General features: G+C 42.3%; 1 long non-coding RNA gene across 3 annotated transcripts in view; it reads left to right on the top strand.

Moving 5' to 3' along the window:
• The first annotated feature begins 206 nt into the window (after window positions 1-206).
• Window positions 207-13,961, top strand: part of LOC131502376 (uncharacterized) — a 60,112-nt gene continuing 46,357 nt past the window's right edge. Inside the window, exons 1-4 of one of the 3 annotated variants that reach the window (XR_009257028.1) lie at window positions 207-408; window positions 3,408-3,498; window positions 4,423-4,501; window positions 5,796-5,929. This is a non-coding gene — a long non-coding RNA (uncharacterized LOC131502376). The remainder of the gene's footprint in view (window positions 409-3,407; window positions 3,499-4,422; window positions 4,502-5,795; window positions 5,930-13,961) is intronic. The other 2 variants (XR_009257030.1, XR_009257031.1) reach the window with 2 other exon arrangements.

The raw sequence follows: 13,961 nt of genomic DNA on the forward strand, positions 1-13,961 counted from the left end.
TCATTTTCTTAATCATTTTTGGCACGCAGTTCTTCCTTTATAAGGTAGAGATCATAGTTTCTTTACTGTGTCTGGAGTAATTAAAACAAAACACCCAGAATGCATCTAGAACTCTGCTGACAATGTCAGCCAGGTTAAAAATATCTTTTTCATAATCTCTCTTTTTCTTTCAAAGGTATTAAAGCATTCTGTCTGCCCACACATTCTGTAACTTGTGCAGCCCTTACAGGGATTAGGGATAGATTTCTATGGTTTGACCCTGTTCCTTACCTCTCTGCAGAAATGGGGCCGTGAGTGAGAAGAGTCACTGGTGTTGCAAGATGTAGAGAGTATCTAAAGACTTCTCATTTCTGAATAGCTCTACCTCTGATCATGCCTGAAATTCCATTACAAATCTATTTCTTGAAGGTATTTGGTTTTTATACTCCCTATTAAGATGTAAAATTTCTAAGTCCAAAGGAGGCAGTGTAAGTAGTGGAAATGAGAAGAAGCTTTAAGCCATATAGACCTGAGTTTAAATACCAAATCTTCTGCTTTGCTGCCTTGGGAAAGTTATTTAACCTCTGTGAGCTTCAGTTGTTTCATTCATAAAATATCTTGGACGGTTGTTATAAGGCATACAAGTAATGTATGCAAAATGGTAGCCAGTCAATGAATGGTGGTTGTTGTTCATGAGCCATTACATCAGCTAATCGAAACTACCCTAGGGCAGGTGCTCTGGAAGGGAAGAGTCAACCAGAATAGTAAAGAGGGAGTAAAAGGAAGGTAGGAAGGCCTTCAAAATATTTCCTGAATCACAGTTTATTTAGAGCAGGGTATCCATGAATTTGGATGGGGAAAAAAAACCCCAGAAGTCTTTATTTACACTAAGCTCTAATTGAAATGTAACATTTTCTTTTATTATATATATAGCCAACAAACGCCAGCAATATTGGCAGTATCTGTGAATCATCACCAAATTATATATATTTTATAACATATTACAGTTGTTGCAGGTATTTCAAAATATCATTTACACTAATTACTACTTTATATATTTTTAAGTGTTCATTTATTTTTAGAAAGAGAGAGAGAGAGAGTGAGCAGGGGAGGGGCAGAGAGAGAGGGGGAGAAAGAATCCCAAGCAGGCTCCACTCTATCAGTGCAGAGCTCGACACAGGGCTCAATCCCATGAACTGCAAGATCATGACCTGAGCCGAAATCAAGAGCCTGATGCTTGGCTGACTGATCCATCCATGCACCTCATGACTACTTTAAAATTATGATAGATATTATTCCAGGATAATATGCTGATCCTGCTATTTAATACATTAATTAAAAAGCACATATATTACTATGTCACAAAATTGCATTTAAAAATATTTTGATAACAGTCTTTTAAGATATTTATCTGCTTTTGCAATGTTACTCATTTGTTTTATGTATTCTGAGAAGAGGTCTATGTAATCACCTCCCAAAGAATTGAAATGGGGATCCTAAAGAGATATTTGCACTCCCATGTTAATTGCAGTACTATACACAATAGCCAAGATATGGAAATAACCAAAATGTCTATTGGTGGATGAATGGATAAAGAAAATGTGGTATATTTATGCAACAGAATATTATTCAGCCTTAAAAAAGAAGAAAATCCTGCCATTTGAATTGAATGGATGGGTGGATTGGGAGGGCATTATGCTAAGTGAAATAAGCCAGAAACAGAAAGACAAATACTATATGATCTCACTTACATGAGGAATCCGAAATAGGGTTACAGAAGCGGAGGGTAGAATGTTGTGTAACAGAGGCTGGCAGTGGAGGAGATGGAAATGGGAGATGGTGGTCAAAAGGCACAAAGTTTTGGTTATGCAAGATGAAGAAGTCCTTGAGATCTACTACACAGCATAGTGCCTATAGCTAACAGTCCTGTACATACATCATACATCAAAATTCACTAAGAGGGTAGACCTTATGTTACATGTTCTTTTTAAGTGTATAATGCAATACAAATGTTCTTTTTAAGTGTATTGTACATGTAAACAATTTTGTTAAAAGGTACATCTCATGTTAAGTGTTACCACAATGAACAAAAAAGTATACAGCCACACTGGGGGGAAAAAAAAAAAGAAGGATTCACCAGATGACCAAAGGGGCATGGGATGAAAATTTTTTAAATTTTGTCTAGAGCAAAAGCCAACTGGCTAGTGTAGCTAATCAGAACCATCAGGAGTTTATCTCCTTTTCTGAGGTTTGTTGATAACAATAGACATTCTCATCATTCCAGCCTTCTATAAACAAAGCAAAGGGAATTGGAGATATCTCTACCTCTGCCTCTACATGTATCTATCTTTATCTATACATCTAAGTACTTTTTTCTTCTTATCTTTACATCCAACAGTGGTCACTGTGGACAAAAAAAAAAAAAAAAGAGAGAGAAATGTGTCACTGGAATGCATTACAAACAAAGTTAGAAAGAAAGGTTGCATTCTGGAAAACAGTGAGGAACTTCCTCAAAAACCTAAAAATAGTGTACCATATGATCCAGTAATTCCACTTCTGGGTGTTTCCTCGAAGAAACTGAAAACACTATTTGAAAAGACATATGCACCCCTGTGTTCATTGCAGCATTATTCATGATAGTCAAGATATGAAAGCAACCTAGATGTCCATTGATGAATGACTGGATAAAGATGTGGTGTATTTACATGATGGAATATTACATAGCCATTAAAAATAAAATCTTGCAATTTAGGATAACATGAACGGACCTAGAGAACGGACCTAAGTCAGACAAAGACAAATACTGCATGATTTCACTTATATGTGGAATCTAAAAAACAAAGCAAACAAACAAATAACAAAAACCAGAAACAGACTCATAAATACAGAGAATAAATGGGTGGTTTCCAGAGGGGGAGGGGATGAGGGAATGGGAAAATAGGTGAAGGGGATTAAGAGGTACAAACTTCCAGTCATAAAATAAATAAGTCATGGGGATGACAAGTACAACATAAGAAATATAGTGAATGATATTGTAAGAATTTTGTATGGCCACAAATGGTGACTAGACTATGGCTATCATTTTGTAATTTCTGTAAATGTTGAACCATTATGTTGTACGCCTAAAATTAATATTAAGTGTCAACTGTACTAAAATAAAAAAAAAGAGACTAAAAAGAAAAGTTGCTACTTTGTTTGGCCTTGAATATCATATCTATCTCTTTTGAGTGGGAAGGAAATATTAAATTAGTCCAACAGGGAGATGGGGAATAGAATGAGTTCATTATATTTTTATGAAACAGTTGAGATATCCAGTCTGTTCTTCCTGGTCCCCTCATCTGTAAGATGGTCGAATTATTTAGGAAATATTTTGGGGACTTTATGCCCGGCTCCCACAGTTTCTCCCTCTTCTTTTCTGTTTTTTTCAGATGTGTTTTAATTTGTGGGGGCTGAAAAGGATACTGAACACTAGTGACCAAGGACTCTCAAATGCTATGACTGAGAAGGCAGTAAAGTAAGGTAGGGAGAGTGAGGTATGGAACTGGGTGCAGAGAGAGGGGGAAAGAGAAGATACCAAGAAAATTCACGAGCACTCTGACCTGGAAAGAACCAGCTTGACTAGTGGCATCAGTCTTGTTTTTTGCTCATATACTCCATGAAAGAATTCTGCAAGGTTCTTTTTGAGTTGACATCTAAAATTTTTTTTTTTTTTTCTTTTTTTTTTCAACGTTTTTTTTTTTTTTTTTTTTATTTATTTTTGGGACAGAGAGAGACAGAGCATGAACGGGGGAGGGGCAGAGAGAGAGGGAGACACAGAATCGGAAACAGGCTCCAGGCTCCGAGCCATCACCCCAGAGCCTGACGCGGGGCTCGAACTCACAGACGCGAGATCGTGACCTGGCTGAAGTCGGCCGCTTAACCGACTGCGCCACCCAGGCGCCCCTAAAATTTTTTATCATAAATTTAAGTAGTTGGAAAGTACGTATTAGATAATGTCCTGAATATCATATCTGTGATTAAAATATATTTTCATCAAAACTTTGGAGCTGCAGATTTAGCTCATTAACTTTATGGAGAGTGTCCATCACATAAATTAATTGGCAAAGCTAGTCCTTATTGTCAAACTGTTCTGCCAAATTGGACTTGCTTTATGTCAGAAAAAAAATCTCACTTCATTTTTTAATTCAGAGAAGGGTGTTAGCATGCAACCCTTTGAAATCTTCTTGCTCCTGAATTCTGACTCTTAAGAAGTGAAGGAAGAGCATCTCACACTCATTACATGCCAAATAAACTATAGAACATAGAAAGTTAAAAAAAAAAAAAAAAGAGTGGAGGAAGAAAAGAAGGAAGTGAGGGGAAGGAAGAAGGAACAAAAGAGGCTCACAATGAGTTTTTCTCCTACTTTCAATATGTTTCTGAATCTCTCTTGCCTTTCTCTCAAAGGACTCTCCCTCAGAAGGAAGCCATGGATGTTCTGACACCCCAGGACAACGCACCTGAGTAGGACCGTGGTGGGCGAAGGGTATGCTTTCCTTGCAAAGTAGAAAGAGAACTACTGGAGGAAAAAAGTCCTTGTGGCATGATCTTAGACAAATTAATTTCAGAAAAGAGGACTGAAGATTTAGCAGTTGATTCCCCAAAGTTATCGCTTCCCTTGGAAAGTCTTCATGCACCAGGGCAAGTGTACCTGTACCTCAACTTAAACACCCCTGGACTAGTTCAGCTCCATCACACTTATTGCACTTTGCCCCCAGTTCGTCTTGATATTAATGGTGGAGACCAGAACAATCTACTGATCCTGAACTCTTTCCACCACTACATCTGCCACTGCCCCAGCGTGCCTATCAGAATGGATATGGGTGGGTTCAAGCACTGTCGTCCCCTCCAATTAACCAAAGTTAGTGAATGATGATGATGATGATGATGATGTTGATGGTGATGATTTTTCTCTGTAAACTCCACATGGTAAACCAGCCTTTTTGGTTTCACAAAACATGAATGCCCTCTTTCTTTCTTTCTTAAAAAAAACAACAAAACACTGCCTTTGTTCTTGTGATCCCGCTGAGAAGGAGGGGGAACTTGACTTCCCATTTCCACGCAGTCCTTGTCATTGAGCAGCAGTGGGGAGTAACACCCCTTCGAAACACAGGAGTCGTTTATGTTTGGCACGCTCAGAGGGAGAAAAGCTGAACAGATAGATCTCTTCCTTCAAGCCGTGCCTCTACACCCCACTGGAGTGGGAAGGGGAGGTCCCATCAGTGTGGTTGTTGGGCCAATTGCATTTTCCCCCATAGGCATGAATTTGCATGGAAATTGCTGCTTTGTGTTGGCAGGACTCTTCTAAACATTTCACCCAAAGAATTATACCCACCATGGGAGTTTGCCCTCTGGGTTGTATCTCTGTTGGACCAGGAAAGTGAAATTCCTCCGCAAGAAAGGGCTTGCCTCAGGAATTAGCAGCAGAACACTCCAGCAGATTTCATCTGTCTACTGTGTTGTCTGTGTCCGCGGCCTGAATGCTGGGGTGGTGTGGGGGTCGTGGGGCTGAAAGGTGGGTTAGGGTTTTGATCTTGCCTTAGGGACTGGAGGAAGTATTAAAGTATTTCCCCAAATTGTCCCCAGTGGGCAGGCAAAGGTCCGGAGTATGCTCCAGGGTAGCTGGAGGAGTGAAGTGGGAGGACAGTAGGAAAGAAATCCAGGCAAAATTGTGCAGTGGCCGCCCAGTCTCTCTTCTCAGGTTCCTCGTCCCTTCCTTGTGGGGACTCCCACTGACTTCATGGCCCCTATCTTTCCTCACTTGCCTCTTGCTTTTTCAGGAAAATTCCTGACATCTGGTATCTACCCCTCAGGATGGACTGATGTTTGCTGATGCTTTTCCCTGGGGAACAGTCTCCTGCACTTCCATGGTGGAATGAAAAACTTGGCCTGAGGTTTTAGCCATCATGAACAGGTAGGGAAGTTTTTCATTTTAATTGTTTTTTTTTTTTTACTAAATCTTCAGCATATAGGTGGTCACCTACTCTCTCTTGATGCAAGATTGGCCCTGTTTTTGACATCTTCTTTCTGTGAAATGGCCAGAACTCAGGACGAATCCAGGAAATGTGGGATGAAAACACCTCTCAGTGTTGGCATAGAGTTGCATTGCTGAGGTGCTAGGTAAATATCTGCAGAATTCCCTCAGAGAGCTTCCAGTCACAGTCATGGTTCCTCAGACAGGTTAGAACCCCCAGAAAGTCCAAAGGGCCTTCTGGAACCTCTGTCAGCTGACTCCAAAGAGAGAGGACTGGAATGTTAGCACGTTTATGTTTGTGGAGAGGAACTGGGGGGCCTCTGGGAAGTGGTTGAACAGGAGAAGCTGAAGCGACCCTTTCACCTCAAGAATTTAAAAAGACCACATATGTATGAGGCAATATCAAATAGGAATAAAAAATAAATTCAAGTATGAACCTTTGAAATATTAATACATCTAAAGTGGCTTCAGGAGACAGAGGAGTCTACGAGGTGGTTTTTAATGCCAGGTTTAAAAATTTTTACTCATTTTGATTTTCCATAAATTGCTGTGTTTGATCCGGGGGGTTGGGTCTTTTTATATAATCATGAAGTGGAATTTTGCTAAAAGGACAGCATTAGCGAAGGGAGCAAGGGTTTGGATGGAAGGATTAGGATGATGTGAGCCAGCACAGAGGAGGAAAAGGCAGAGAAAAAGCAGTAAGAGCATGTAAAGAAAGAAGAAGCTGACCTTGATTTTTGGGCACCACGCAGGGGTTGCAAACTGTCAGTCTTTAGGTCACACCTGCGTGTCAAGGGCACATGTAGTTTAAAAATAGGTAAAGATTGCCAATAACATTTCAAAACTGGCAGGCTTCACATGAAAACCTGGGTTTCTTAGTTCTCTGGGAAAATCAGAGGAGCTGGCAACACAGACCACAATCCTATGTGGTAATAAGTGGGGTAAACTGAGAAGTGGCTGGCTCTTTCTGCTGGGAAGGAACGCTACAGTTTGCAGGTGTACTCCTGATTGTCACACTCCGGATCACCTCACTCATTTACATCACCTGCTCTGCCTGTGTGGCACTTAGTTTGTAAGCTCTGGACTCAGACTGTCTTGGCTGGGGGAAGAGAGACTGGGCATTGCCTGGCTTCCCGAGGGAATTGCTGGTCTCTGCTGATGTTCCTGTTGACCCCTCTGGTCAAAGTCATCAATGTAAAGGACATCGACACTGGCTGCTCTGCCTTGCTTTCATCACGACCTGCCAGGCCAGGCTACCTTTTCCAAGCATAGCTCTGTAAAACAGAACCTTGGGCTGGAGTCTCTGGAAGGCTGAGCCTTTAAATGAGGGAGGGTGTGGGCATGGGCTGTGTTGCTATACAGTATGTAAACCAATTTTGGAGTCAGCCTCTAGGGCACTGGGTGGCCTGAGTCAACAGCTGTTATTATAACTCCCCAAGTACCTCCCTCTGCTCGACACCCCTCACCACCTTCTTTACATCTTCTATACTCCTGTGGTGTTGCTTTTCTTTCCATGTTTAGTCCATTAAATTATCATAATTAGGGACAAACTAATAAAATGCTAATGGGTACAGAAAAATAAGCAAATGGTACGTAACATCAGAGTAAGCAGTGAATAGTAATAGAGTATAATGTCAGGGGTACTCTCTGCATTGACTGGAGAGGAAAGGCAGGAAAGACGTTCTGTTGAGCATTAAAGGGATGGAGTTGTAGTCATTTAGAAAAACGTCTTCAAAAAAGAGGTCATAGTACAGTTGAGTTGGTCAAGGGCTGCTGCTGATGTCTATGGATCTGAGAAGGCAAAGAGTGTGCATCACAGTGGGGTGTTAGAAAGCTAGGAAGAGGTGTCATGACATCTTGGAGGGCCCATGTGGACAGCAGCCATGAGCTCTGTTGGACACACTTAAGATCAGAAACTGGAGGGGCATCTGGGTGGCTCAGTTAGTTAAGCATCCAACTCTTGATTTCTGCTCAGATCATGATCTCATGGTCCAGGTTCATGAATTCGAGCCCCATGTTGGGCTCTACGCTGACAGTGCTGAGCCTGCTTGAGATTCTTTCTCTCCTTGTCTCTCTGCCCCTTCCCCCACCTCAAAATAAATAAATAAACTTTTAAAAAAAGATCAGAAACTGGAAATGGCACTTTAGGGAAAGGACTTTTCCAACTTAAATACAAATACTAAATTAATAATTTTTATAATAATTAATGTACCAATGAGGCTGTGAGATGAATAATTTTTCTGAACTTTAAATAGTTCCAGAAGTGCTGTGAAAGGCAAATATGTAAATTATGTAGTATTCCAAGAGAATAATGCATCTGAGAAATGCGTCTGAGAATACACAGATATGAATGAGGTGAAAACTCAGACCCACATGCCTTGTTTACTGAGACATTTTATTTTCACATTCATGATGCTATGAATTCCATTATTTGGAATTGTTCTTTATCTGTTTACTGAGGTAGAGTTGACACAAATGTTACATTAGTTTCAGGACATTATTATTGTTTTAAATGAATATATTCCTGTTCCTCTGTATAGTAAGACGCATTGGTCCTCCCTTACAGCAGAAGCTCATAATGGGTCAGGAGGCATTTCAGGAACTAAGATTACCCTGTCCAGGACACCCGAATTCAAATCCTGTCTTTACAATTTACTAGCTGTTAATCTTGGGGGATATTTATCTAAACACTCTAACCTAATTTCTCAAATGAAGATAACAATACATAGTACTTTGGGCTGCTGTGGAGGTTAAAGATAAATGTATAAACCACACAGTTTAATGTATGGGACCTAGTTAGTCTCAATAAATACTGACTTTTTATTATAATGGTAACAATTTGTGTTGCTATTCCAGAAACTGCTTTTGGAAGGTCCCAGATTCTCTTATGAGCCTATCAAGCTGTGTAGCATGAGATGAAGTGAGACTATGAGCACAGATATGATTGTTGCCACCAATTTAATATCTTTTGACATCATGTCACCTTTGCAAAGCATTCATGACACTTATGTTTACTGAAGAACCCTAGTGGGTAAAGGTAGTGAAGGGAAAAGCAGAGATGGATATTTAGCACCAGGACTGCGATATCAAACAAGAGAGAAGACAGAGGCTCTTTGCAGCTCTCTAGGTATACCTGGTAGAGAAGGAAGGCAGGAGAGAGCTGAGGTGCTGGGGGCTCCATGGTGGGACCCTGCTGATTGTGCTGGGGGAGTGGCAGCCTTGAATCCCTTACTGTGGTCTGAACTTCTACAGCCTAGAAGCTAAATAAGCCTAATTAAGCAAGCAGGCAAGCAACTTTTGCAACTGGGGGAGCTGGAAGGGAACCCATTGGCTGGGGGAGCTTTAAAAGAAAGAGACCAGAGAAGTGGCAGTAGCTTTGGCCGTGGCCAGCACTAGCTGTTTACATGTTCTCTTCTCCAGCATCAGTGGTGACTAGGGAAGGGCAGCAGGAGGAAACAGTCTAGAGCAGTGACACCTGCTGGAGTCAGTGGCACCTGACCCCCCCCCAGTGAGAACAGCTCCAGCCCAGGGGGAGGGAGGTGCCGAGGTGTGCTCTGTGCTGGTGAGGGAGACTTCCCCAGGCTCCTTTGAACAGAAATTTCTTCTAATGGTAGTAGATTTTCTTCTAACCAAATTTCTTTGTGATTCATGTGGCCAATATGCTGCAAGTGGGGGAGTTGGTGCAGCTTATTGGGCAGTCTAAATTTCCTCAGCTTTCTGAATGGTGCTTAAAACGTGAAAATGCTGACCTGACCCGCTAAAAGGTGCCCCGAGAATCAAGTACAAGTATTAGAATGGACATACTTTTGAGATTTGTCAGGTACTGAGAGCTGTATTGGCTGGTCACCCCTCTCCTACTTTCCCTGCCTCCGTCTCCTCTGCTTCACTATAAATGCGGTGATGATTCCCACTTGTGAGTTCAGACCAGCTCCAGTACCTGGGTCCAACTGGAGGGTGGGGGAGGGGAAAGAATATAATCTAGATTATTAAGAAACACCCTCCCACCGGAAGCAGGTGTATCTCCACGGACTCACATTGAGGGGTGCAAAGTGTGACTTCTGGGCTTCTGTGTCCTTCTCTCCCAGGGTGTGCTTGTATGTTCTCAGTTTGTCCCAGCAAATTCATTCGCCACGCGTGTGCGTCCTGAGCTGTGCTCTGAGGGCTGTCTAGTGTATCCCCTCCCATCCCCTCTGCTGCATCTGGCCATGGAACAGAAGACAAGGATGTGTCTGTGTGCACCTGGGCTCACTCCCTGCCTGGCCTGCGTTGGCAGTGGCTCTGCTCCTCCTTCAGGGGGCGCACCTTCTGTTTGGTGGCCCTCTCTTATAGCCACCCCGACAGCTCTCTATGTCAAAACCCCCTGAGAGACAATTCCCACAGGCTCCTTGCCCTTGACCCAGCAGGCCCAGTGTTAACTCCTCCCTCAGCCTCACTTGGCAGCACAGTGGGTCCCCGGTCAGGTTTCTTTAACCCCGTCCCCTCCGTTGAAAATAGTCTCTTCATGAAACTCTCCATTTCCCTTTCTCGCGTGCATCTCTTTTCTTCCAGGACCACGACTATCCATCACCTGAGCCCTGGGAGCCCTAGGTGTGGTTCCCCTAGCCACAGGGTTATCTGCCTCCACCGTCTCTGTCAGTCCAGGGGCTAGCTACCTAGTTGCTCTTCTGTAAACCAAAGACTGCTTGCCTGACCTGTGTGCAGTCCCTCCCCCAGGGTGTTGGCTGCTTGTGCAGAACTGTACAGACAGATCTCCTACAGCTGCTGCTGAAGCCCTCAGACCCCTAACACTCGATTGCCATCTGCTTCTCTAGAGGTTCCCCTGCAGATCAGATCAGACAGCCTCACACCCATCTCAGTGCCCTCATCATAAGGGCTGAGACCACTGCACCCGCTCCTCCGTTGCATGCCTCCCCCCCGCCCCAGCCTAGTCTAGCCCCCAGTCTGTCTTCTTCCATCCAACTATTTCTCCTGCCCCCTGCCCTCCCTTGTCTTAGTGAACCTGTGTCACCAATGGCATGAACCCTTCTCCCCTGAGCTGTGAAGGAGAGCTGTCTTCCAGAGGCTTCCCACTGAAATAACACAGGCAGAGTAAGAGCTTTGCTGCTGCAAAAAGTGACCTCTGAAACTGCCCTTGAATTTGGAATGAAGATTTAAGAGGCAGAGTTGAAGAGTTAAACTGTCTTTCTCAAAAATCTGAAGCATTTTCCAGGGAGAATACGCATATCATATTTTACATCACCTTGATTTGGTATAATAGTATGTGTTTCTGAAAATATTTTCCTGAAGTTTATAGAACCAAATAAAAATGTATAATGAATATAAAAGTATAAATGTGTACATATAGTAGTCTTTTAGAGTATACTGTTAATGTATATTTTCTCCTTATCCAAATATGATTGTATGATTATGTGCTTTTAGTCAATGAAAGCTATCAGGGCAAACTATACTGTACCTTCTCAGCTAAGGAGCATTAGCTCACCACACTGCATCTGTGGTCAGCAAGGAACCCTCCACCTCCCTAACTTGAGTGGAGGGTATTCAGCAATGCCTGTGTTTACTTTGTGCCACTTAATCTAAAGAATATGTTTAATCTCTAATTGATGATATAAAGCCACCAAGGGATAGTTCTGGACTTGCTGCAAAGAAACACAACATCCTGGGTGTTTGTGATTGGAGGAAATGTCAAGTAAGTGGTTGGGAATGAACAGTCAGTTAGGGATGGGTGAGAGGCCTTTGCCATCTTGAGGAAACTCAAAAACATTCCTGTAGCCTGGGAGGGTCATCCAAAAATGATAGCCATGGTAGCTGGAAGAAACAAGGTAAGAGACTTCTCATGACTTGAAGGGGGTTGAAGAGAACGAAGGGAGGGTCTGTCTGTGGATGGTGACATTGGTATGTTATTCCTTATTCTATAAGGAGACTATGCTCTAAGCACCAGGTCCAGCGACTCTGCCTGTTTCCAGCATGGTACCCAACCTCTGTGCTAAAAAGACTCTAGGAACCATTTCTTTTCTGCTCTTTGTAACAGTTACCCTGAATATATTCTGGTAAATGAAACAAAGGGAAGAAATGGACTTTCTATCTAGAGCTAGCTACAGCTATGCAAAAGAGGCCAAACAATGCTAGCTACAGCTTTGCAAAAGAGGCCAAAATAAGCAGCTGTCATGCATTTATCAAATTCAGGACTCTCTCAAGTATTAAATCAATCCCATCAAAACAGTTTTATTGCTGATGGATGAATGGATTGAAGTAGATGTATAGCTTTAAAAGGGCTTGCCATTTGGAGTAGGAAACTTGCTGTGAGGCCCAGTGGCTTGGTGCCACTCTCTCAGAGCCCAACAGTATTTACTGAGTAGGTTCCAATTCTGTTGCTCCTGGGCTTACTTTTCTGAATTGTGCTATTTTAAGAGTATTCTATTTTCCAAGGACTTCAGATCAAATTCAGAACATTTCCGTAATTCCGGTGCATTGTAAATAGCCACGGTCATTCACTCAAAATCATTTCATGTCTAGGCCAGTGCTTACCCCAGGTTAGTTTTTTGGTGACTATAGCAGAAGGAATAGTATCTGGGTCTAATTGTATTATAAATTATTTTACTGTTTCTCTAATTAGCAATTTGACTCTGTAAACATGGTGACACAGTGGAGTCTCTCATTGTAATTATTGCTGAAATTAAAAAAAATTTTTAGTGTTTATTTATTTTTGAGAGAGAGAGAGAGAGAGAGAGAGAGAGAGAGAGAAAGGCAGAGAGAGAAGGAGACACAGAATCCAAAGCAGGCTTCAGGCTCTGAGCTTCCAGCACAGAGCCCAACGCGGGGCTCAAACTCACGAACCGTGAGACCATGACCTGAGCCGAGGTCAGACGCTTAACTGACTGAGCTACCCAGGTGCCCCTATTGCTGAAATTTAAATGGAAGGCCCTGTTTTATGTATAAAGACAAGCAAAGCGTAAGTTGTGTTTCTTTCCCAGAAACAATGATGAGTTTACATTGATGTACTTATTTTCTTTCACCTGTCTTCATGCTGTGTAGTAAGTGGCTGGGGTTTGTGAATTCATCCGGGACACAGTGGCTCAACTAAGTCTAGCAGCTTCAAAGAGCCAGGCTCTGTTCCCTTGATTTCTTGGGTCTCTAGGAGTGTTTGTATTTCCAAGGGACCGGCAAACTGAGTAGTGAACAACAAGTGGGCAACAAGAAACCAACTGTCACCTGTATGGTCATCTGTATGGAACAGCTTCTCGTTAGACCACTACACCTTCAGTATCTTTAAAAGGACATTCAAAGGACTTTTCTGAGGAACTTTAATGTGGGAATTAATTTGTGAGAATGAGCAGAATTCCCCAGTATGAGAAGAATTCTCATAGCACATTTGTTCATTACGGAAGTGTTTCTTTTATTAGCTCAAAGAAACCAAAAGATTTGACCTCCCTACACTTGCTAATCACAGAAGCATGTTATTCAGAGTTGAGAATACTACAAAGTACTTGTCAGCTCCCTGAAGATAGGTAGAAGTGAGTGAATTTAAACAGAACAAGACAAGGGAAAGGGCTTTCTCATTGGAGAAATTGGTGGACGTTGAAATGAGCTACTTTTAGAAGACTATGGAATTTTTTTGGTTTAAAGACCTTTAAAAATAGGCATAGATCCCTATTGGTCTGTAGTTTATTTGATTTATAGACATAAAGGAATGGACTAGAGCAGTGCTTTTTTTTAAAGTTTGTTTGTTTATTTTTAGAGAGAGAGTGTGAGCAGGGCAGGGGCAGAGAGAGAGACGGAAAGAGAGAATCCCAAGAAGGCTCCGCACTGTCAGCGCAGAGCGACACGGAGCTCCATACGACAACCCACAAGATCATGACCTGAGCCAGAATCAAGAGTCAGATGCTTAACCAGCTGAGCCACCCAGGTTCCCCTAGAGCAGTACTTTTCAACTTGTGCTCAGTGAAAGGTTTCTCAGGTTGGGTGGGAGAAGGTC

This window comes from Neofelis nebulosa, chromosome 2, assembly GCF_028018385.1.
Source record: "Neofelis nebulosa isolate mNeoNeb1 chromosome 2, mNeoNeb1.pri, whole genome shotgun sequence".
NCBI lineage: Eukaryota > Metazoa > Chordata > Mammalia > Carnivora > Felidae > Neofelis > Neofelis nebulosa.